The following is a 25,841-nucleotide window of genomic DNA, read 5'->3' as shown; positions in this document are numbered from 1 at the left end:
GCAGCTGTGTCTGCGTGACCGATTCAGCGTCTGGGAGTTCAATTAAAGGCAAAGAGTTTAATGGCGGGTAAACAATGCCGCATTAAGGAGCAGTAAACACAGCAGTAGGGACTAAGAGACCAAGTATTCAATCACAGATGTGGCCGGCTCGGTGCTTTCATTAACGGTCTCCCCCCGTCTGTACCTCATTTTTTGGGCACAGTCAGCAGTTCACACACCGTTTCAACCCCAGGCGCTGCTCCCACCCTCAATCCTTCCTGGTGAACGAGGAGAGGGGTGCGAGCTGCCGTGACCTCGGCACTGCCGCTGCTGCTGCGGAGAGCCCCGGGGTGCAACGGCGGGATGCAACGGCAGGTTGCCCGCGCTCCTAGAGAGACAGAGGCGGAAGCATCAGCTCCAGGAACTTTACCAGGCACCATCAAGAGCCTGCTAAACAGCTGCGCTGGGTTTTAAATACTGACATGTGTCTATAAAACTGTTGGCTGTCTAGATGTGTCTGCCACATACCCACAACACAGAGATGTGTGCTGCGTGGGTACTGATAGTTTGGAAACAAGGACCTGACAGTTTCCCGGAATAGTTACCCAGATTCTGACTCCCCTTAAGCAAGCTGCCTCAGCTTTCTGGAGGTAAATTGGTGGCAGCTGGAGCAGTTGGTACCATGACCACTGTGTCGTTCTCCACAGAATGGGAAGAGTTCAATTCATGTGAGCAGGAGGCAGTGGGGATTATCTGTAGATCCTGCGAAATGGTAAAACACACATGCCACCTGAATAAAGCATGTGAGGAGAGATACCAAATTCTTGTTCATCATTTTGTTCCTCTGTTTTCCCTTTACTCCCGTTTTCATTGCTTATTGATTTTTGTTTCCATCTGACATATGAGCGACAGCCTATATTAAGACAACAGCAGCTGAAGCATCAGAAAAGTCAACATCATTATACACCATAAAGAAAGCTGCTGTTTGATGACGTCCATTTACCCCTCCAAGAAATGCCTTAGGAAACACAACCACTCCTGAAGAGGGACTAGTACTAGGTGGGTGGGCTTCAGAAAATGCTTCTCTGAATGTTGTCCAGTAGGAGAACCCCTTTCCAAAGCAGTGAGATGGATGAGCTGTCATTGACCCACTTCATACTCTGCTTTGCAGAACACTCATAAAATGGGCAAAGGACAGTTCTGGTTTGTTCAACACAAGATAAAAATGCATGAAAGGTGATTGACAGGAAGAAACTGGAAGTGTGGTAAACTAAACATACACTTCTGGAAACACTGTTCCAGAATAACTCAGTCGTGTGTATCCCCTAGTTGCTGAAAGACTAACCACCACTTTAAAACAATTGAAATCCCTATATATTGTGAGTATAAGCTTTTAATTAATTTGCCATATTACATGTATCAACAGCTAAGCAGAACTGGAGCTTAACAGTAATTTATCTTCAATCTGGTTTTGAAGCCAACACAAATATTTCTTCATTTCACCCTGCTTTTGACTCACTAAATAAGTAGAAGCAAAAGGGCCCAAACTAATGCTAGCATTAACGTCACAAAAGGCGTGACCTGGTTTAAATCTGTGGTGCTGACTCTCCTTGTGCCAGCAGTGAACCAGGATCCCTGTCTTGACTTGTGGCACTCTGCAGTTAAAAGAATTTGATGTAAGAATAATTATGAGTGAATTCTCTCATGAAATGACACAGGCAACAGGCTTTTGTGGACCTAAGGCTGCATTTTGATTGCCAGGCAGAGACTGTTGCCCTTTCAGAATACAGAAAATGAACTGTGCTTTCTCACCAGCCCTATATACGCCATGCAGTCCCTGCACAAAGGGTTCCACCAGGGTGCTCCCTGTTCTCCTGAACCCACAGTAGAACAGGAGGCCCTCGTCTGTGCTGACAGCAGCTCCCTCCCACAATGCAATTCGTAGAGGGGACAAGGATCCATCTGGGCTTCTCCTCTTCCATGAGTAGGACACTCACCAATGCTAGTCGCAGTGCAACTGAACAGAGAGGATTGAAATGAAACAAAATCCAAGAAACAGCTACACTCACACCACACTCTCCCCCCCCCCCCCCCCCCCCCCAAAAAAAAAGGGAAAAGGCGGGGGGAAGGAACATGTAAGGGAATAAAGGACTTCCCTGCTTTTTATGTCCAGGTTTTTCTGCTGGGATTATCACTAAGAATATTACCAGGGTTCTGTGCTGATGAACACAGGCTCCACGTACTTTCACTTGGCCATAGCATCAGCATTTTACAAACAGGGCTCCTAGCCTAGGCTTGATGCAAGGGTGTAAAGAAGGAATTCCCTCTTATCTTTTGCCATTCAGCCATTTTGCCATTCAGTCTCCAAAATCCAGATGCTCAAGCTCAGGGAATGGCTCCAAAAGGGCAGAAATGTTCGGCAGAGATTCAAGTGAGAGACAGCCTTTCCGAGACTGCTGATCCATATTTGTATTCTCCAGTTTATTCAGTCTTCTCTGATTATTTCATTAGCTCTTCACTTTTTAATGATTGTAATCCCACAACTCCCCAAGCGCACGCACTACACAGCCAGTCCCTAGAAATTATCTCCCTCTGCCTTTTCTAAAAGCTCTCTCACAAACAAACAGACCGTTCCAGCACTGTACACACATATACATGTAACTAACACAATTTGCCAATTTGCCAAAGGGCAAAAAACTCTAAGCTCCCTTTATTTGCCTTGCTGCTGAGTGATCTCGGCCCCAGTGACTAAGAGTCAAGCAACGAGCTGTGGGGAGATGCCATGCTGCAGCTAAACTCACCTCAGCTGCAAGCTGCAGAGCTGCCATCTTGCTAATCAGCTTTAATTTAGCTGTCTCACAGCTTCATAAGTAAATAAAGACTTACTTAGTGTCAGAAATATCAGTATTTAAGTTAGGAGTTAAAAAAGTATAGTAATTAAAAGAGTGCCACAAGTCACAGCTCCGTGCAGTCCTAACAGATTGTAGGGTTTGCCTTTTTGAACCTCTCAGCACGTTTAGAAACTTGAGTAAAACAACAAAAGGTGTTAATAGCTTTAAGGGGAGCACCATGCTGATAGATTACCCATTATGGTTATCCACTCACAGCGAAATGGCAAATAGGTTTGATCAATTCGATTTTAATGTAAAGTGGAACTTGAAAACTCCAGCAATGAGCATAGAGAAGACCTTTTGTTGCTAATGTGTCTGAAAAACCCACTTAATTGAGGTCATAATAATATTAGCAGTTATCATCATCAATAATTCAGCCTTATTTATTGCTACACGGTAAAGTTCTGTCAAACAGAATCGTTCAGGCTTTGTTATACATGTTAACATGAAGCTAGCTGTTGGATGATTGGTATATATTTTACCAGCTGCTCAAAACTGCGGGATAGCAAGAACTAATTATATTCTTCCTTGGTCCTTGCATTACACAACAGTTAATTTGCTGTATGCAGAAATATACGTTACAAATATAATAGTCCCACATAAAGTATGCGTAATAAAAAAGCATTATATATGAAACAGCGACTGACTAATCTTGCCTGAGCTATCTGTCATAAGGAAAACAATTTCAATTCCTGCATGATTTAGTACTCTTGCAGCAGGAGAAACATAAATTCTGCCTCTTCACACAGTTCCAGTCACCTGTGATTAGTTATCTTTAAAAAAATCTAAACGAATGTATAATTGTACAATTATAAATGCTAACTCCAGTGTTAAAATTTTAAATGTATTAGTCTCGTAAAATGGTTCATTAATCTCTGGGTCTTAAAGGACATACTTGTCCAGTAATGAGCCCAATGCAGAAAATACATGTGTGATGGCGGATAGGGGGATTTCAGCTCTCAAATACGTGTTTTTTTTTAATCTTAGAATCATTTTATTCCTACAAAATCTGTTTACCAAACACAAAGAAGTTGTCAGTGACAAAGTCAATGGTAGTTCTTTGGTCATTAGCTATGCAAATAAGCTGTTTTGAAGAGATTAGTTTTTCAGTTTTTCCTTATACAGGCTATTCATGGATTTAGAACAGCTATATAATTACTGACTGGAACTGCAACCAGAAAGGTTGGGCAGGAATATTGATCTCTCTCTGTCTGCTAATGACAGCGTCTCCCCTGCGCTGATGTCAGGAAGCCTTCCATCAGGTTTTTACCACCTTCCTTAAGAAAAAAAAAAAAAAAAAGAAAAAGAAAAAAAGCTGGGGGGGGGCGGGGAGAGAGAGACAGAGAAGAAGAGAGAAATAAAAGATCATAGGGCACGTGTAAAAAACTAAATTTATCCCACTTAGGGACTATCGGTGCTGAGATTTCAGAAGTCCAGATGTGAGGTGGAGCCAGTGCTAGGCTGAGTGGGGGCCGCAGCGGGTGTGCGCGTGAGGGGTGATGGATGCGGTCCCTGAGCGGGAGGGAGCCGCAGCCCCTCGGAGAGCTAATCCACTTGTCAGGAGCGAGATGGCTCCTTGAAGGAGCTAAAGTAGACTGACACAATGGCCTGCGAGGCATTAAAATGTAGGAATTAAAAACTTTTAAATGGCACAGACGGATTCTTAACCTCAGCCCTTTGGCAACGCAGTGATGTTTCTTCCCTTTTCTTCTCTCTCACCCTTTCCTGAAAGTGCCATGCACAGTAGATTAATTTTTTTTTCCTGATGCCTTCCTGATCACACCTTACTAATTCCTTGCCGTACAAAAAGCCGTTAATGACGGCTGTTAAAGGTCTGAACGTTTTGACTGCCTCAGAATACAACCTTCTTCTTCTGTTCATTGCCGTGCTGCCCCTCTCAATGGCCGTATCCAGCGCACGTCTGGATCCATGGGTTGGCACCTTTTGATCCTGCACATGTAGCAGCTCCTGGCACGCCTGCCTTTGCGAAGGGGGCTGTGCAGGTTCGCCTCACAATTTGAATGAGAAAAGCGTTGCTAAAATGGACAAGCAAACTGTGGACACTTACTGTTTGCCCTAGAGCTTAAGTGGATGTGGGTTCTATTTCTTTTCCTGAAACTCAAGTTATCCTTAGGCTCAACAAGCTATCACGCTGTTCGTGACACTAACAGGCTATCACTCAGCCAGTCTGTAGAGCTGCCAGAATGTACTCTTCTTCCCTAGCTGGTGGGTTGATTTGGTATTTTTGTTATTTTTACACAGCGTGACTTTTTAAAAGTTATTAGAGCATTAATGCTGCTTTTTTTTTTTAATGAATAAAGCTTTATAAAACTACTGATACGGAATTAACATAAGTTTACCTTTGAATGCAAGTCTCTCTTTTATTCTATTTTACTATCCATTACTTCATTAAATCAACACTGAAAAAGACGAGCCTTGCCAAATTTCTCAGTGAACATTCAACTGTTTGCCCATGACAGCATTTGAATGTGCTTATTATTTCTAGTAAAGCCCTTATCATTTTCACTGTGAAATTTAAATCACCCTGATCCAACTCTTCTTAGCTAAAGTCAGATTTATCAACCACAAGAGAGGTGGGATTTTAAAAAGATCTGAGTAAATTCACATTGTTTGGATAAACTCATTCAGGGGGTTCAGCAAGTGAAAGCTGAAATAGATATGTATTCCAAAGGGGTGATGGACTGCTCAAAACCAAAGAAGTTAAAGCATAATTAAAAAGAAAAACGTTAATGGTATCAGTATCGTTTTAACGAGGGCATTCACAGCCCAGGTTTTGAATTGGTATTTCTGTGTCTCCACAATGATATAGGTGAACAGAAAAAAAGAACAAAAAAAACTGTTAACACAAAAATTTATTTTTTTTCTCTGCAATCCACTCTGCTATGTTATCTGGTCAGTGTTGTGCTACAAAAATGTTAAGGGCTACATTTATGCATTATCCCACAATTTAAGTAACTGTGTATCATGTATATTTAAAACCATCTCTCTGTAGTTTTAATTATCTCAGTCTGCAGGGACAAAACGCAGCTCCCATGCCTGAGACCGAAATGAAAGTGCTGCATGCTGACAGCTAAGATGTCTGTCCTTGCTTGTTGAGATTTCCTGTAAAATTTGCATTGAAAAGGCAGCTTTAAATATACTTAAAATAAAAAGAGCATTTGCATCTAATTTGCTACACTTGCAGTATTAAAGTTTTATCTGAATAAAGACACGTCAAATGGATTTATATAGTTAAGCTGATAGCTTTTAAAGTCAACACAGTAACATCCGCTAAATTCAACAAAGTAATGGCAGCAGCTAATGGCATTTATTAGTTTATCATCATTTACTTAAAAACCATAACACAGATCATTTTATTTTCACATTACTGTTTATGATTCCTTGACTCAGTTTGTATTGATTCCACAAATTATGGCAGAAAGTGACATTTATCTTACAGAGTTTTCCAAGCTATAAATGTTGGCTTTAGTGGGAAGCAATTGAACCCTTGCCACACAATGGTTTGAGCCATGCTAGAAACAACCATCTTCAAATAAACACATCCGGCAACCATTTTAAAATACAATTGTTGCTTGTCTGATAATGACAGAAAGGGTTTTGTTACTGATAAGACTCTTATTACAAACCACTGCCTATGTAATCTACAGCTTGATCACACAAAGTGCTAAGCACATTCACCCCAACCCAGCAAAGCACTGAAGCATTAAGCTTTGTTTCAAAGATATGCATAATAGCAAGCAAGTGTTTTTACAGTACTTCTCTTCTGCAGATGTCAAAGAACTTCACAAAGGAGATAATCACTGCTTACACAGAAGGAAACTGAGGCTGAGAGAATCCAAATCACTTACAATAGTGCATTGGGACTTGATGTTGTGAGGCCCAATTTGTTGTTCTGCACAGTGTTTTACAATCTCATGCTCCTTCTGACTTCCAAATGTCATCATCACTTGCCCAGACTTTAGTGGAGCTACTTGCCAAAAGCACACGCTTATGATAAAGATTGTTGAAGGGGCCTGAATGTTACCAAACAGTCTTTTTACTGTAAGGCCACGGTAAAAAAGTAGGGGTTATAAATTATACTGTCAACTCTGCTACAGTTCCCTGTTTTCCCTCTTTTTAATAATAATTACTGAGGCCTAAAAATTTACCAGGAAAGACTAAGCAATATTTTATTGACTCCATAAAAACTAGGCACTCACAGAGTCTGATTTGTAAATATTTTGAGTGCGGACACCTATGTGTCATCACTCAGTTTTACAACTGCATTTGAAAATAACATCAAAAGTTTCCAATAGTGAGATCTACTCTCCTCCTCAATGACATTTATGCCTGTTCTTCAGTGGAATAAAAAATCCCAACTGAGTTGGAGACAGAGTTCATTTTCAGAACATTCTTGCTAACCAGGAGGCCCATGTCTAATTCCCCATGTCATATCCTAAACCTTTAATTCCAAAAAGATCACCAGCTTCTCTTTTTTTTTTCTGGTAGCAGGGCTGTATTCTCAAGAAAAGTGACAATCACAAGTCACATTTGGCATGTATTTGAAATGATCGTGATTTGTTCATGCCATTTATAATTCTCCCATACCAATGGGCTTTGTTCTTCTGTGTCCTCACCCTGAACTCTGGCTTCTATTTCAGCACACATTTCTAATTCCCTATTACCGAGCTGAAGAGCACAAACCTCTGGCTCACCAGAACAGCCTGAGACAGCTGGAGCAATGGATTCTGAGGCATACCCATCCTTCTTGAATCTCCACCTCACAGCTGGCCAACTTTCTGATGTGTAACTGCCAGATCAGACAAGAAGCAGCGAGAAGGAACTAAAAATTGTATTGGCCTTCACTAGGAGCCCTATGCTGACCTCATTCAATTCAATAGAAATTCTGTTTTTATTTTAATAGCAGCTGGATCAAGTCTTTAAAAGGTTTTATTTTACTGAATATTACTAATGAAAAATTACTGCAAAGGTTTATTTTGGGGAAAAAATATGCTGAGTAAAAATATTATTTCTTTTGCTGTGCAGCTCAAGGAACGTAGCTGTAACCTACTAATTCATACCATACTTCACAGCTATTTCAGTCATACTGGACAGAAAGACAATCCCAGAAGTCTCCACTGTGCCACAGAGGCAAGATGCATTCTCCCTGGGGCTGAAGGAGAGAGACAATGCCTCTAGCAAGACTCCTCTAGTGGAGAATATTATGACACAAGTGTTCTGAAACAAAAGCCCAGAATCAGGTAGCTACAGTGCTGTAAACAGCATCAATGGTTACGAAGTAGGGCAGTTTAAAGAAGGAGAGAGAGTTGTATTCAAAGGCAGAGAGAAGAAAAGCAACCTTTTGGTTTCCATCCAAATGCAAATAGAAAGCCAACCACAGCTGCTGAAGAACTGGTTCCTGCCAGCTCCACCTGAGAAACAGGGCATTTTGCACAGTAGTAGTTAGAGCCTCCATATGTCTTTGAGGTTCAGCCCCTAAGCAGTTTAGTTTGACCTGAAAACACCAGGGCATGGGAGAAGTTTCCCATCCCTGATCACAGACGTGGGCTGAAGGAACTGTTCTGAGCGCTAATCCCTCCAGAGTAACATGAAGCGGAGCAACCTCACTAAGTTCATGTCCTTTCAGTTGCTTCTCACTATGTTACGGTGCGTTTTCCTTTTTATTTTAATCTTCTTATACTTCAAGCGGCGCATTCGTAGCTTGTGCTAGCAATGGCTGTTCTCCACTTTCATTCTCCCCCACTGAGGCCCTTCCTACCCCACACAGGAATGAAACAACACCACCCCAGCTGGTGTCTATACTGTAGCAGGCATGATAATGTCAACCAGATATAGGGCCACATCTTCAACCGATGCAAATTATCCTAACTTCATTTACTTCAGTGGAGCTCTTGGTGTTTTCTATCAGATAAGGATGTGGACTTTAGCATTAATCATGTGCAGAGCAAAACCCCACCATTTCAAGCTTCATTATGAAACAAGTGCTACATTAGCACTGAGCATGGAAAATCTCAGAATTTCCCTTTAATGATCTTGAAGATTATGTGCAGCAGGAAAGAAGAAGTGGAAAATCTGTCATAAATATCACTGAATATTTTTAATAGCAGAAAGCTAGGCTTTCTTTAACACTCTTGCCTGAAAAAAATAGAGACTATTCATTAACTGGGAAGCAAGGGAATTGGTTTGTCATTATACCATGCCTGTGAGACAGAACACAATGGAAAGACAAAGTTCTCAGGCCTCCAGACAGCATAGGCTAGGAAAAAAATAGATGGGCAAGCACAGTCGTATTAAAATATACTGTGTATAAATATGGAAATTACCCTGAAAAATCTCAGGATGCACTTATTAAATATTGGCTGTTGCAGCCTGTTCTTTTCTTATCCTTGGCAAAACCAAGTGACTACACATCATCTGATGGCAGCAGGAAATACCTGTGATGGTGACTTGTTTTCCAGTACCTCTAGTGACAGCTGGAGACAGCTTACATGAGTGGAGTCTGCAGTGGACTCCCCCTACTCCCTGATTGTATGTGTGTAGTGGGTGCACAGAACACTATAACTCTGGAAAGGCATCAGAGCTCTGCAGCTTGAATTGGCTGTTATGGCTTTAACTCTACAATGAAAGAAAAAGTTCCCCAAATCAACCTTAACACCATTTTCCAAGCCCTGGTCTATGCTCATGCACTACCCCAGTCTGCTCCACCATAGATGTATCTCCCAGGGATATCTGAGGTTGGCTTAGGCTTGAAGAAAGACCTCTAACACTGTTCTGACCTCAGAACAAGAAGTGGAATCCCATTTACTCTCAAAGCAGCCATGGAGATGGAAGGCATTGCAGCTTTGCACAGTCTCAGCATGTTCTTATGAAACTAATCCATACTGACACAAAAGCTTGAGAAGTGCCCATGTAATGAGAATAGTGCTTGACAGGAAAACGTAAAGAGCTAGTCAAGAAGGTTGTAGTTGTGATAGTGTTTCTACAAGGAGATAACTTACTTCCTTATATGCAAAGGTTATGCAAAGCAAAAGCATCTTCACTCTTCCGCAGGAGCTGGAAGTCTGCTATGAATTCCACATTATTTGCTAATTTTATTTTTTTTTAAGAAAGAAAAAAAGAAAAAATATTGTGAATACATGTATTCTATGGGAAAGGAATTAACCCAGTATGTAGTGCTGAAGTTTTTAACAATGGAAAAGTTCACATGAAAAAAGGAACTTGCAAGTACTGCAGCTTTACAAAAATTATCAGTTCATTTTGATTGCATTTGGTGAGGGTTAGAGGAGTTTTTTGCTTGTCTAAATTTCATTATGCTCCCAAATCTTGCTGCCACGTACAATTTGACTTGCACTTGTCTCTTGTCTAAAAAAAAAAAAAATAAATCTTTTTATCTCTATTTCTTCAGAATTATCCTTGTATCCTTACTCTGCAGAAATCTTTGGATATAGAGAAAACAGCCCTTTCTTCTTTCTTTCCCTCATAGCCTGTTAATGAAAACTTTGGCCTCTTTTTGGAGTCAAACTTTTTCCAAACAAAAAAACCCGACAACAAAACCTCTGTGAGAATGAAAGGAATGAATATGCAAACTACACAACCCCGAACAGCCATATAGGAAGAATAACAATAGAATTGTAATTAAAACATTACCATTCACTTTATGGACTGATTGCATGCTCCCCTCCTGCACTTCCTTCTGAACCGGTCTTTCATTTAGAGCTGGAGAGAGCAACAGAAATCTCCTGGTCTCAGCTTCTAAGCAGTAAGGCCTAAGGCTTACAAAGGAAGTCAGTTCTGTCCATGCATGGCTCGTGAGCTCCCGTGTATGTGTTTACTGAAGGATGGCTCCCACACAGCCGTTACATTGCATTTTAGAACACCAAAGATTCAGGTCTCAAGAAACTGTTTTACTCACTTATCACCAAATAATGTCCTGAGTTGAAAAAACTATAGTCAGTGATCTGCTAATCAGTCTTTCCTACTACAGTCTACTCTGTTGTCTACATTTGAGATAATGAATATTAAAATTGCACAATTCATCCCACAGGGTGTTTTTCAAGCTATACAGAGCACAATAGAATCCTTCTTTTTCCTTTTTTTTTTCCTGTTGAAATTCCGCCTTCTTTAGGGCAGAAACACAGGAGATATGGATGAGCGGAACATAACACTGTGCAGCAAAGAGGGAAGGAGAAATCCACACCAAATATAGCAAGGCAAACCTTTAATCTAACAGAAAAATGAAAAGGTTGGAGGATCTTTGCAGACTAATTTGATATCTTCAGACACTGTGCACAAAATCTAACATGTCCGTGTATAAACCACAGCTGGTCAGACGCATGCAGAGAGCAAGTTGTGTAAACAGTGACAGGATCAGCAAGTTATTGAAGTTGCACATATATGCACGCAAGAGACAAAGGACTGTCTTATACCTATATGAAGAAAACAAGCATATACTTGCATTTTTAGGTCCAAAAAACAATTCTTTCCCTGAACTACAGAATACAGCCCCAGGGAGGTAAAAGGAAGCACCAGCCTGGCAGTGTACCCAGCAAATCTGGGAATGTCTGTTCTCTGGAAACCAGGGAATGACACTGTAGTTTGGTTTTATAATAAAATTCTTTTCATTTATTAAATAACAGGTTTTTCGAATGACAAAAATTCACAAGCACTGTAAAATTTGAACAGAATTTTTGAAACTGACCCAGACCAGCAAAACTCCTGGTGGGTTTGGTGAAAGAAGAGTCCCTCCATGAAGATGTCTTTTCAAAGGTCTTAAAAACTACCTTGAGCAATTTTCAGTGCCAGAATCAAAGAGAAAGTATTTTTCAAAAGCCTACCCTGAACCCCTTGTCCATTTGTAGTTAGAGAGGCAGAATATTTAGCTCACACTTCCATGACTTTTTCAGCCAGAAGAGAACCTCCAACATTTCATCTAGTAACCAGAAAGAGAGGCTGCTGCTGGTGAGGCAGGGATGGAGGGTGGGTACAACTGTGCCATGCAACTTCAGTGGTAGCTCCACACCCCCTTTCCTCCCGCTCAGAACTTCTCTACACATTGCAAGATCAGGCTTTTTAAAAGAAATGGGAAAATACAGTGTATAGTGTTAACTTCCCTTCTTCTTCAAGATATACTGTACAGGTCATAACTTATCTTTTTTAATAAAAAAGAAATAAATTTACCTTTTGAGTGTCATTTCTGACCACTGTTGCCCCTTTGCTAAAGCCACAGGGCTTCACAGTAGACAGCCTGATGGAATTCCAGTTCACAGCTTAATTTTCCTCCTGATAAAAGAGACAAAAAGTTCCTTTCAGTAAAAATAAAATTTAATACAGTGCGTAAATTTGATATATAACAACCTCCGACCTCAGCTTAATTGTTCACAAAGGGCTAACGGTACCTCTGGCAAGTAAATGACTTCTACAGAGTGTTGCAACTCTGATAGCTCAGGAGAAGGGGAGCAGCAGTCTGACAGATAATCAAAATTTTTAATGTGAACCATAGTGAGAGAGGTTATTCAGAGCACACCCAGACTGTAGGAGCCTTCCACAGCTGCCATGGTAGCTCCTTAAGATGAGAAATGCTTAAACATCATCCTCACTCAACTTCCTTTAGTGTTGCTGCTGTTAGTGACCAACCAATACAGAGTCTGACACTTTACAGCAACAGACAGCAATGATCAGGGATCTACAGAGACAGAAACATGGCACTTAAGTTTCTTTCAGGCCAAACCTGCCCCCAGTTCTGTGCACTTCAAGAGCTTTTCTTGAAGTTTGACAAGGAACCGAGGAAAAGAATACAAAGACAAAAAGAAAGGAATCATGTAAAAACATCACTATGGGCCCATGGTGGCTGACCTTTTAAAGACTACTGCAGAGAGCAGGATTTTAGTGAGGTAGCTGGGTCTGCCACTGCTTACACAGGTTGCCAAAGGGCCATAGAGGGCAGGGCAAAGGGAGGGTGGAAGAAAGGCAAGGGGGAAGAAGAACTGCTTGTCCTGGCTGTTTTGATTTGAGAAGTTAGGGGAGGACCAAATGTTTTGCATTATAATACACACTCTGCCTTACTGTCTGCCAGAACTGAACACTCTGCACACTCAGGGTAGACACAAAATATAATTTATGGTTCTTGGTTAAAGTTATACAACTCAACTTCACATTGCTTTTCGTACTGAAAGTCACTGAAACCTGTATTATGACGGGTTGACCTTGGCCAGATGCCCACCCAGCTGTAATCTCGCTCCCTGTTCTCTGCAGCACAGGAGTAGAAAACGTGATGGAAAAGCTCATGGATCAAGGTAAAGACAGGGAGATCACTTACCAGCTACTGTCACAGACAAAACAGGCTGGACTTGGCGAAAATTAATCTAATTATTTGCCAATTAAAATAGTTTTGGATAATAAGAAACAAAACCTAAAACACCTTCCCCCATGCTACCCCATTTTCTCAAGCTCAATTTTGCTCCTTTGTTCTCAACTCCTCTACCTCCCCCTTACACAAGCAGCAGCATGGGGAGCAGGAGGTGCAGTCAGTCCATAGCAGCTCCTCTCTGCCACTCCCTCCTTACACTTTTCCACTGCTTCAGTGTGGATCCTTCCATGGGCTGCAGTACTTCAGGAGAAATCTGCTCCTGCGTGGGCTTTCCACTGAGACTGCAGCTTCTGCCAGGAGCTATATCGGACACCAACAGGCTACAGTTCCTTTAGGAAATGTCCACCTGCTCCATGGGCTGCTCTGCGGGTATCTGCTCTGGCATAATCCTCCATGGACTGCCACGAAACACCTGCTCCACTGTGGTCCATTCAATAGGCTGCAGGGAAAAGCCTGCTCCATTGCCTGGAGCACTCTCCTCTGACTTATGGTGCTTTCAGTGCTATTTCTCACACCTTTTTCCCCTCACTCCTCCCTGCCTGTACAGCATTCTGCCCTTTCTTAAATACATTTTCAAAGAGCTGCCACCAGCTTTACTGATGGGGTCAGCAGTGCCCTGTGGTGGGTCCGCTGCAGAGACAGTTCCAGCTGTATTTGGCACAGGGCAGCCCCTCGTCTCTTCTAGCAGAGGCCACCCCTGCTATCAACACCTGACCACAGACAACCAGTACAGATGTGCAGTACATGGGTATCTTACTAAGCTGACGTTCTTCCCCACATGCTGTCTTGCTGAAGTCAGCAGGGACCTGTGACACGGAGCTGGTGTGGGAGGGAAAGAGCCCGTGGAGTTTAAGGGACCATACTAACAATACCAAACAGGTCCTTACGTTCTCCTTGTACTGGGCGCACACAAAGGAAGTTACTTTGTGGTCAGCAAGAGCTGTAACCTGGTTTAGCTTGTTGTTGTTGTATTGGACAAAAGCAAGAAAGTCACATAGCTGTCCTGACTGTTGATTTGATAGCTAAAGGAGAGATGGGTCAGGTCAGAATCTGCTGATCTGTAGTCTAAAGCAAACTAAAACCGGTACTATTCTCATTCCTCCAGGATATCAAGAAACCAGCAGCAACAAAAAGCATTTACTTTCTCACTGTTAACCTGGGTAGGATTTTGAAGCTGTTCAACACCATGAAAAGAGCATACCTACTTAAAATACAGTAGCAGTGTGCACACGTCTATAAAGTGAGAGCACTTACTGAAGTGCTGCACTGTGCGTGCGTTAACACCTTACCAGGCACAGGTCGTTAGCAGATGCATTCATACAGATAGTGTTGAACAGAGTTTCCTACTCCTCCCAATTCAGTGTGGGGTCAGCGACATCAAACAGATCCCACAGAGAGCATTTGCAGCCCCCAGAGACCATCAACAATTGCATTTGTTCTGGCAACTGCCTCTCACCCTCAGGGTCTGCTCCACAGTGGGTTGCCACTCATGACTGAGGTCCCCAGCACAAAGGAACCCAAACTGTGTTCAACTAGAAAAATGAATTATAAAACCCACATGCTGGGTAGAGAGGGTAAATGCTTGATACCTGCTCCCCAAAGCATGGAAGATGACAGCAATCTCCATTCTACCCTGCACAGGCACTCACCAAGCCAGGGAAGGATTCAGCCTCTCCAGGATCACCTTTGCAAGCGCTACAACCCAGGAGCAGCACCACTGCCCCAGCTCATTGACTGTGCTATGCACCATTAACAGCTGTGTTGTTTGGCTCCCTGACAGGCAAAAGGGTGATGAAAACTATACCTGACTTCATGTTGGTGAAAGACAGTTGAACTACCTACCTATGCAAACCAAAGGGAAAGAATGTTTTTAGATGAGAGGGCATCACAACTAAACATAGCCAAAATCTCCAGCCTCTTTCTAAATTAGGGATGCTGATATATCCAGCAGCCACTACTGCTATTGGTTGCCTCAGTGTCACTGGAAAACAACCACCAAAGCCTTCAGAAGTTCATATTTCAATTTTAAAGCTGAGGCTATTTTAGCTAATGCCCCCAAGGCAATTGTCTGGTCAAATGTCAGAGTTTATATTGCTGAATGAAATCTCTATGTTTATGAGATCTCTGCAGTTTGGGAGCCACATTAGACTCCATTTGAGCTTCTCAGATTATTCCATGTTGTGGATATCTTCTTTTTCCTCCCCTCTCTGCTTGGAACATTTCTCAGTCTCCTTTTATTCATATGAACCACTGAAAATCTCTCTCTGTATCATGCTTGAATATGAGTTTCATTGACATGGGATTTTCCCCCCACTAATTCACTTATTAAACAAACAAAAAAATTTGTGTTGTTTCTGTATGCTTTTGAGTCTAACATCCTGCAAACTGGTAATTTATTTATCTTTTCTTTAGCAAAACATTGTCTGGATTTTGGTCTCTTATGACTAATGCCAAGGTTCAAACTTCATTTTAACTCTTTGGTCCTCAGGATTCCCCTTCCTTTTTTATCTCTCTGAGCTCCTTGGGTTTTTTTCCCAGCCACTGGAGTACTGACACCAGGGCTTGGGTCCTTTGTTTTGATACAAGGACAGTGCAAGTGTTACCTGTTGCTGTAGATTAGCTTTGACAACTGGCTTCCATGTGAGTTATGCTCTGCTTATGTTCATGGGCAGCCTACCGGGCTGATGGCACATTAGTGACCCAATGCCCATGTAACTGGATCTAAGGCATTTGGAGCCTTACATATACGTTCAAGCCATGTGGCTTGAAGGCACTTCTTGATATGCAAACTTTAATAAAAAACCCCCACATTTTCAACCACTGTTCTAGAGCACTTACTCTTCTGCCAGACCTGAACCATTAAACCTTTTTGCTATTTTTCCTAGCAGTGGGTTTGCACTCATGTTTTTAATGTCTCCTCTAGTTTGGGGTCTCTGTATTTCTGAGTGTCATGACATGTACAAGTTAGTATCAAATTTCGTGCACTGTTAATCCCATTTAACCTGTTCAAAGAGCTCAAAGTGGCCACCAAAACTATGGTTTTAACAGAGGACTTATACTTGGGCAGTCAAGGTTTAACTTTTTTAGCTTTGTTCTCCTTATATTTCTGCTAGATCCTCCCCATCCTTGGGAAAGCAACAGGTACCAGATGCTGACAAGATACCACTAAGCTAGGCTCAGAAGTTAAATTTTCATATTATCTTTTATATAATGAACATCTGTACTTTTTCCATTTGTCTAACCAGTTCCACCATTCTGTGGTTTTTTTTGTTTTGATTTGTTGTTTGGGGTTTGCTATTGTTTCTTTTTTTAGTATTATCGCCTGATATCCAAGTATCAGATAAAGATTCTAGTGCCATCCCATCTCAAGGTTCAAATAAAAAAAAAAAATCAAAGAAACAGTGTAAGGTTGATCACACACTTGTTATTAAGTCAAAGCCGGATTCAAGTGTTTGTGTGAGGTGGAATTATCTCATTCTTTTTGTCTGTGTCTTTCTGTGATCCAGCAGCCAAGTATGTGATTGGATTTCAGCTCAACAAAACCTTAAATTACACACCTATTGTGCCTGAGCTAAGCCTAGTTTCACAGCACTAGAGAAGGCTCCTCACTGCTCTTTTGGCACTGTTCGATCTGGCTTCTGCTATCATCCGCAGGTTGATGAATAAATAATAGGATTAGAAAGTCTCATCTCTGAAATGCTATAATTGTCACATTTGGTGAATTGACAAAAGGCTTGGGTGATGGAGAGGAGCTCTGTAACGTAAAGTCATACGTTCAACCTGCACTCACTAACCAATGCTAAGAGAATGGGAGGAACAAAAAGAATCCCTCCAACTCTTCATTTGCCCAACATAGACAGATACCTGCATGCTCTAAATTAGCCTTTTATGAACAAGTTTATTGGAAGGTAGAGTGCTCTGCCTCTTAAAGGATCTTCTCTCCCTGCAAGGAAGATGATATACTTGTTGATTCTTCAGTTAGTGCAGGAGATTAAATAGCCTAGGAGGGCTGGGAGCACGGATCAGACTTTCCTGTCCTCCCCAGGAATCTTAAATTCAAAAGGAGAGAGATTTTCCACCAGAGAAGCAGAAAAGCACAGCTCAAGCCACGTCTCTACAACTGAGGATCTGAGCATCTGTATTCATAGAGTGCCTTTCCATCCACTGTTGAGGAAGGTCAGTGATAGGCCAGTTCCAAAACTGAAATTCCACATTTTTTTCTCTGTAAGCCCACCTATATCAACCAAGAAGCATCTGAAAGTGGACATAGTTTTTAGAGACTCCTATTCCAAGTCTTATTTCAAAAGGGCAGACTTCAGAGGGATTTACAAGCGGAACTTGGCTATATGTGTGAGTAGGGTACACTGGCAGCCTACCTGCTTAAATAGCTATGTGAACATAATATTGAAATGTCTAACAGCAAAAACCAAGCAGAATAGATAAGCAAAGCCTGTCTATTTTTTCTTTCTCCTATTTACTGTTTTAATGCCCACTGTTTACAAGCAATGGCAAGATCCCTGCTTTTAAATAGAAGGATGGAAATCTAAAAAATACAGACGGGTAGTTCTCTGTTCTTAAGTACCATCAGTGCTGCATTCTCCTGAGAAACGACTTCATGCAGTGCATACAAATTAACACAGAACTTATTCCTGTTCACTTTTTATTAAAAAATAATATCAAAAGCCAGCATCACTTTTGCTGAAACAATGTGTCCTCAAATGCTCTACAGATGCAGCTTGTGAGGTCAACATTCGCCATTCCCTTTTTCTGTCAGTGTGAGTTTCGTTTTAATTACATGTGCATGTTTTGCACATTGTAAAACTACCCCTGGCTCTGACCACCATAAGAGAAGGAACGTTTAGCTCAGGAAACAGTAGCTGACCCTGTCTGCTCTTTTTCTTCCTTGGCATCAGCTTAGACTATTAACACCTTATGTGCGTTGCCTGTGTGTCACACATATGTGTGCTCTGCATCCATTTCAAGCAATACCTGTTGTAAATGCATACTAAAAGCTTCCTACGGGGAATTCTCTGCTTTGTTTGACTCCTCTTCTTGGCTTCTTGATCAGCTATTGGATTCATCTGCTTGACAGAGAAACCTTTCTAGGTACTAAAAGCTTTGTCCTTGGAAAGCTGCAACATTAGACTTAAACACATAGAGGCCTTTTTCACCTCTCAGTTCACTTCTTAATTATTCATTCCCAACAGAGGAAATCAGGAGAAACCTCAGCAGCCAATGTAAACATTTTGTAGTGGAAAGCAATTTTTCTTTCTCCCCAAGAGCACAGTGTGACCAGGATAGTTGAGCTCCTTACTAAGAAATTGCTCTTTATTTTTTTGTACACAAAAAAATGGGAAATAACAACCCTTTATAGGACTGAAACAGAGCAAAACACAGCCCATTTGATGGTTAATATTTTGCTCTGACAGTCCTTTGACAGTTTCAGAGAAAAGGTCCAAGTCCCTAATGTAACTTCCATCTAATTTTCATACTTTTCCACTCCAGCTCAGAGCAGCCATTCTACAAGCCCAACTAGTACCTTGTGATATGGGATAAGATGGCCCAGTGGCTGTTGCTTTGAGATTTTCCACCTAATGTGCTGGCTGCTCTAAAGAATCACCTTCCAGTAGAGCAGCATCTCCCCAAGGGAGCTCCTTCCCAGTTTTACACACACAGTCTGGAATGGCTGCGTTTCAGAGCACTCAGTTGTCAATGGCAATAGATGCCCTGTGCAAATAATTTGCAGAACCAGGGCGACAGCCAATATTTTTCCAGTCTTGCTGTAACCTTAACTGCAAAACACAATGTTGGCCTGATCCCAGGAACCATCAGTGGGAAGCGCATATAGCAACAGGCCACCCACTTACTGTTTTCTTGGAGAAAGTTTGACAGGAGTGACATGTAGCTTGCACCACCTTTCTGAAACATTTCCACACTCCCTGAGCCTGCTCAGGTCTGCCCCACCAACATCTCTCTTTTCAAACTGTCTTGCTCCACCTCCTGCTCCTTTCATGCAGCCCAGTCTTCTCTTCTGATTGCTTCCTTTTTCTTCATCACCTTTTCCTGGCTTCCTGCCTTTTTTTGTGCTGTTCTTAATGCCTGGGACAACCTCTGATTAATGTTCAGCAAAGAGCCTCCTCCACAGATCAGACCACACCCAAGCGTGCTCTGTTTCTCTTATTCGGCACTATCCTAACTTGTGCCTTCCACCTTTCCAAAGAGAAGGCTCTGCCTTGCTTGACATCAGATAGCACCATTTGTTTCTTCAGAGCTACGTAACACTTGGTGAGTGGGCCACCAGAGCTGCTTATGTGTGCAGTCAGTGGCACAGTTTAGGTATGAAATTAGCCACTATCATCCATAAACAAGGAGAAGTACAGCATCATCCGAGAGCTGTACTGTGCTTTAAGATTGCTTATGTACCTTTTAATGTTTACTGATAAATACCACCACATAGAATCATAGAATCATAGAATAGTCAGGGTGGGAAAGGACCTTAAGATCATCTGGTTCCAACCCGCCTGCCATGGGCAGGGACACCTCACACTAAACCATATCACCCAAGGCTCTGTCCAACCTGGCCTTGAGCACTGCCAATAATGGAGCATTCACAACCTCCCTGGGCAGCCCATTCCAGTGCCTCACCACCCTCACAGTAAATAATTTCTTTCTTATATCCAATCTAAACATCACCTGGTAACCATTTTTTTTTTTTTTTTTTTGAGAACTAGTAGCATGGTACCGTTTTCATTTCTCCAGTTCTCCTAGGAGTCACTAGGAAGTGGAAACATCCCCATAGACGCTTTGCTAAGGAATAATGCACCTGCGAATGAGTCACTGTTACGGTCCACTGCTGTATGTTTTCTTCTGTCACCCTTCTTTTCATTTTAATTTATAGGTAGGTTACCAGGATAGCCTGGTTTGGCACTACAGTCTTTTGTAAAATCCATTTCCAGCAATTACTGTCATTGTTAAGGCAACATCTAAAATAAACTGAGAACTCAAGGGAAGTTTCTTTTAGTAACTGATCACAAACACTCTATCATATTTTTCCTCTTAGACTGCTTTAGGTATATTGGACCTTTGGGGACAAAGTTTAACTTTTGTTCTTTGAGAAAAGGTAAGCTAACATGGAAAACAATTGGGTGACTTCTTACTGTCAAATTTAGTTTTCTCAAGACCAGCAATAGTCTCAGAATTACACTGTTTCTGTATTAAAATCTAATTCTGAAAGTTTGACAAAGCACACATTTAACACAGGTCAGCAGTATATTGACAGGATGTTAATTTTAAATTGTGTCAGCATTTCCTGTCTTGAGTGTTAATGTCAATTAGCACCTTGCTGCATAACCTCCAAGTCCTCCCTTATTACCGGAAAGTAGCAAAGCACGCAGCAAAAGCACTTCTATTCAAAACACCATTCGCTATCAGCCAAACAAAGAGCTGTCATAACAAAACCGGAGAGGTGAAAGTGCCTAAGCTGCTATAGATTTGAGGTTAGAAGCCTTAGTCTTTTTCCTTATTCCTGATATTAAAAGTGTAAGTGTCTCAATTTGGAGTGAAAGGCTAATTACTTTGAGGCTCTTTGAAAAGTGTGTTACCATTCAGAATTTCTAAGCCTGACATAAAGCCCTTGGCTTTAGATTGCACAGTGTGTACAGTTTGCTGTAGGTCACCCGTTAGTATCCTTAACACACCCTGAAATGTGCAGTCTTATTCTGGGAAAAGGGAACATTTCCACACACCTGTTTTTTGTTCAGCCTTTCACCCATGCTGTGGAAAGCACATGTTCCAGTCTGCAGCATCTCAGTGAGACTTCATTCCCAGCTGCCCAGTGAATAAACCGGGTGACTTTGTACATGTTTTCCTAAAACATTGTGTAAGGACTTCTTTACAAACTTCACAGAATTTGCACCCCACTCCATTATTTTTGACAGCAGTTAACAATACATGTCTATATGAAGATCTAGATGGATACACATCTAGTAGGTAAATGCTTTATTGCACTTAACTACTCTGTTAAATTCACCAGTGTAGACACCCAGGGTGAAAAAGCTGACTGCAGTCAAGGAAAAGTGCTGCTATGATATCACTGCCCTCACTGCCATTCTTTCTCAGAATGACAGCACAAGTCTCAAGTCATTTATCCTAAATTCTGAAGAAAGCTGGCTGGTATTGTAGCCTTCTGTGAAAAAAAGATTTTAATGGAAAACAGAACATATTACAGTCTTTCCCATCAGCCCTAATCCCAGTCTAGGAAATAGAAGACAAGGATTTTCATCAATGGTTCAATGTAAAGCCTGCTGCTGGATGTCTGGAAGCTCCTACTGAAGTCCATGGACGTTCACATTTTGAAAAATGGTTGTTTACTTTTAAATAAGACCTTGGTCATTTTTGTACTTTTTTGTTATAACTAGCTGGCCCTTCCAAAGAAATCTTTGGAAAGTACATTACCATCTATCTTGAGCATAACAAGAAACAAGGACAAAAGAGAAGCAGCATACAAAAATATATAGGATTAAAATGTATTATTTCTATGCAAATCAAATGCTCAATGTGTACAGCATTAACAATCATAGAATTGTAGAATCACAGAATAGTTAAGGTTGGAAAGGACCTCAAGATCATCTAGTTCCAACCCCCCTGCCATGGGCAGGGACATCTCACACTAAACCATACCACCCAAGGCTCTCTCCAACCTGGACTTGAACACCGCCAGGGATGGAGCATTCACAGCTTCTCTGGGCAACCCATTCCAGTGCCTCACCACCCCTACAATAAAGGACTTCTTCCTTATATCCAATCTAAACTTCCCCTGTTTAAGTTTTAACCCATTACCCCTTGTACTATCACTACAGTCCCTAATGAAGAGCCCCTCCCCAGCATCCTTATAGGCCCCCTTCAGATACTGGAAGGCTGCTATGAGGTCTCTACGCAGCCTTCTCTTCTCCAGGCTGAACAGCCCCAACTTTCTCAGCCTATTTTCATATAGGAGGTGCTCCAGTCCCCTGATCATCCTCGTGGCCCTTCTCTGGACTTGTTCCAACAGTTCCATGTCCTTTGTATGTTGAGGACACCAGAACTGCACACAATACTCCAAGTGAGGTCTCACAAGAGCTGAGTAGAGGGGCAGGATCACCTCCTTCGACCTGCTGGCCACGCTCCTTTTGATGCAGCCCAGGATACAGTTGGCTTTCTGGGCTGCGAGCGCACACTGAAGCCGGCTCATGTTCATTTTCTCATCCACCAGCACCCCCAAGTCCTTCTTGGCAGGGTTGCTCTGAATCTCTTCTCTGCCCAACCTGTAGCTGTGCCTGGAATTGCTCCGACCCAGGTGTAGGACCTTGCCCTTGGCATGGTTAAACCTCATGAGGTTGGCATCAGCCCACCTCACAAGCATGTCAAGGTCCCTCTGGATGACATTTCTTCCCTCAGCGTATCAACCGAACCACACAGCTTGGTGTCATCGGCAAACTTGCTTCCATGGCAAGCTAAATACTATTGCAGTTTATAATTTCATATTGAATTGTATGTCTTTTCACTGAGTTAAGGTGGAGCTTGCTGTGGATACGGCTATCACCTGCCCCATCCCTGGTGACCACAGTCAGTGGTGGCACTGAACGGCACCCCTACCATACCTTTCTCTTGCCGCTCAGGCAGTGTGTGTGGAAATCAGTCATTCAAAGTATAAAAGCATTTCATACTCGCCCAACAAGCACCTGGTCACTTTGGTTCCTACCTTCGCTTCTCCTGAGCATGGACTCAAGGTGTGGCCAGGCATCACACAGTAAATCTCATGCTCTCGAGATCTGGTGTAGAGATGACACAGGCATTATGCGCAGACATTGCACTAGGTGCCTATTTGCTGCCAAATTCTAAACAAATTGGCCAAACAAATTAATACCACACACCCTAAATTGGCTGAACAAATTAACGCAACACACCCTTTGCATAATGGTGTCTTTGAAGGCCAAAGACCATGCATGTTACAGCGAGATGAGTTGTACGGAATAGAGTGTTTCAAACAAATCTGTTTTGAGAGAAGAGAAACAGTGTATTATAGTTTCAAGTTAAAGCAGGGCTTTCACCCAAGAGCTTTTCAGTCACCAACAGTGTGTGTTGACATTTAATTACTAAACTTTTAAAACAAATAATTTGTATGAGCAAATACTCCTCAATCATTTCATAATAACACAACTAGTGTTTCTTGGCAGTTAGAACAAAACCAGAAGCATGTTGAAATCGCGCACACAATGTCTTGTTCTGACATGGGAAGAGGTGCCAGATAGAGCAGTGTGAACCCTCCAGGCTCCAGGAGCTGATGGGATTCAGGAACTGAGTGCTACAGTTTTGTTCCCAAGGGCTGGCAGCAAATCAGTCCCAGCAGGTTCACCTGGAGGTTGGAGTTTACTGAATTTCAGTCTCCAAACAACCCTCCCTCCTTCTGCTAAAGGTCTTTTCTTCCACCAAGCCCCAAATCTCCCAGCAGAGGATTAAGGGAGTGTGCATTCTTGAGGCTTGTTGGGCAACATGGGTAGCTGGAAAGGCAGGAGCCTGGCAAAGGAGCAGCATGTGTATGCTTTTTGTTGCTGTGTGAGTGTTGTGTACCTAAATCAATGGAGCACTTCCTTACACCTAACTTTCAGTGTGATCTATTGCAACATTTTGCTCATCTCTGAGACTAAGCAGCTAAACTCAAAACCAGTTCGAGCCAGCTTGCAAAACCCACACCTCCGGTTTCCTGTTTCCTCTGTTAGAAGGTGCAGCAGAATATACTGGAACACTGATCTTCTGTAAGTCCTTCTTTACCTCATGTTATCTATTAAATCCTCATTTTCTCATCAAGCTCTTCAGGACAAGTCTTCTAAGACTTGTCAAGAGATTTTCCAAAAAAAAGTAGTATCTCTTTCCTAAAGCATGCTCCATATTCTGAGAATATCTGCTTACGTATGTAATCCGCACTGTATCTGTGACTTTCATGAAGAATGATATTAGAAGAATATTAAAAGAAACAAATCACTTTCTAATGAGACTTAAAATAGCTGCAATAAAATAGTTTTGCAAGTACGATTCACAGCCTTGATTTGCTGTGTTTCTCTAGATCCAGCCCTCATTAACATGCTACTGTACAGCATCTGCTAGCTAGAACTCTGTTTCCACCACGCAAGTCGTCATGGGTTTTAAAGAGTCTGGTGTTATGAAATTTAGTATGAAATAATTTGTTCTGAATCATGACACTGGGAGCAACTAGGCTGTGCCTTACCGGTTCCCCTTTCCTCCTTGTACTTCCACTTGCCTACTCCAAGACCTTCCTTTACTCATTGTTATACTCTGATCATTTTACAACTTTTTCTGTCATACACACTAATCACACCGTTTCCCAGGCATCTTCTTTCATGTGCGTAGCCATTGGCACATCCCCTCTCCATCACGGCAGTGTATCCTTCCCTCCTGTTTCTCAAAGTCTATTCCACCTCTCTTACATAGATGATCTAGGGTGGAAACTCACAAGAGAAAATCCAGCTATATAACGAGTTGCCAGAAGCACACTGGTTTCAATGATGCAGGACCAGGTCCGAGTTTGTTGTGCAAGCTTTCCTTATGAAGGTTAAACTGGATAATGCTTTTTTTGTGGAAAATTCACCTAAAATCCTTTCTCGGATATTAATGCTTTAATAATAGTCAAAGTTTTTGCAATAGTGGTCTCAGGATAGCTATTACCTTCAATTAGTGGACTGAAGCATTTCTCTGAAATGCTGAGATTGTCCCAGCACACTGCCCTCCTCTCTTAATTAGGAGCCACCTATTGTGTTCCATTTTTCTCTCTGAAAATTGCACTGCAACCTTGCTATCAGCTCAGTATCTTACCATTAGTCAGAAGGGCAAATGTGTGGTGTCCTTGACATGTCAGCTAAAAACGTCTGGTCCCCTTTCTCTCTAGGGAGCAAGCCTATACGCTCTGTAATGCATTTAACCTCTATCACCTCAGGGAGTAAGAGTCTCCACAAGCAGTTTGCTGCTGCCCCACCTCTGAGCTAACTCATTTACCTTATTTTTTCCTTACAATGTTGAATAAATTATACTCCACCCTTTAGGAATTATTATGGTTAATATATGACTTGCTAAAGAGATGTTTATAATTCACATAACTCTATGTTATAGCTTTAATCTCATAACATAGAACATTAATAAATGCGGAAGGCTCTCTGAATTAATACCCTGACTTGTATTGACATATTTAGGCATGCTTGTATTTGTATACTTCTCTTAGCATATTACAACATATAGGCCGCATTGTGATCTCCACTTCAATGGAGAATAAAAATAAAAGGGGGGGGGGATTCCAGAAAGAGAGAATGAATATTATAGGCCATCAAAAGAAATATAATGCTTTATTAAAATTATTAATTTCTATTGCAAAACACCAAAGAGCTGGCTTTCACATGCATCTACAAGCAAGAATTTGATCCGAGTTTCTGTTTAGCTTTCACTTGAACAGGGAGATCTTTAAAGACAACTGTATTCTTTCTGCAGTTCTCAAAGTTTTATTGCATTTGATAAGGGCTGGTTCTTGATAGTTGGTT

The 25,841-nt window shown here is 41.7% G+C and overlaps 1 long non-coding RNA gene across 1 annotated transcript in view; it reads right to left on the bottom strand.

Moving 5' to 3' along the window:
* Positions 1-4,217: 4,217 nt before the first annotated feature.
* The window catches only part of LOC134158819 (uncharacterized), a 59,630-nt gene continuing 38,006 nt past the window's right edge, over positions 4,218-25,841 (bottom strand). The window contains exons 4-6 of the long non-coding RNA XR_009962928.1: positions 12,069-12,170; positions 9,890-11,459; positions 4,218-4,478 (exon numbers count right to left, since the gene is read on the bottom strand). This is a non-coding gene — a long non-coding RNA (uncharacterized LOC134158819). The remainder of the gene's footprint in view (positions 4,479-9,889; positions 11,460-12,068; positions 12,171-25,841) is intronic.

This window comes from Pezoporus occidentalis, unplaced genomic scaffold, assembly GCF_034315485.1.
Source record: "Pezoporus occidentalis ecotype Australia unplaced genomic scaffold, CSIRO_AGI_Poc_V1 ctg135, whole genome shotgun sequence".
Lineage (NCBI taxonomy): Eukaryota > Metazoa > Chordata > Aves > Psittaciformes > Psittacidae > Pezoporus > Pezoporus occidentalis.
Note: the sequence above shows the minus strand (reverse complement) of the source record. Positions and strands in the feature narration are given on the sequence as shown.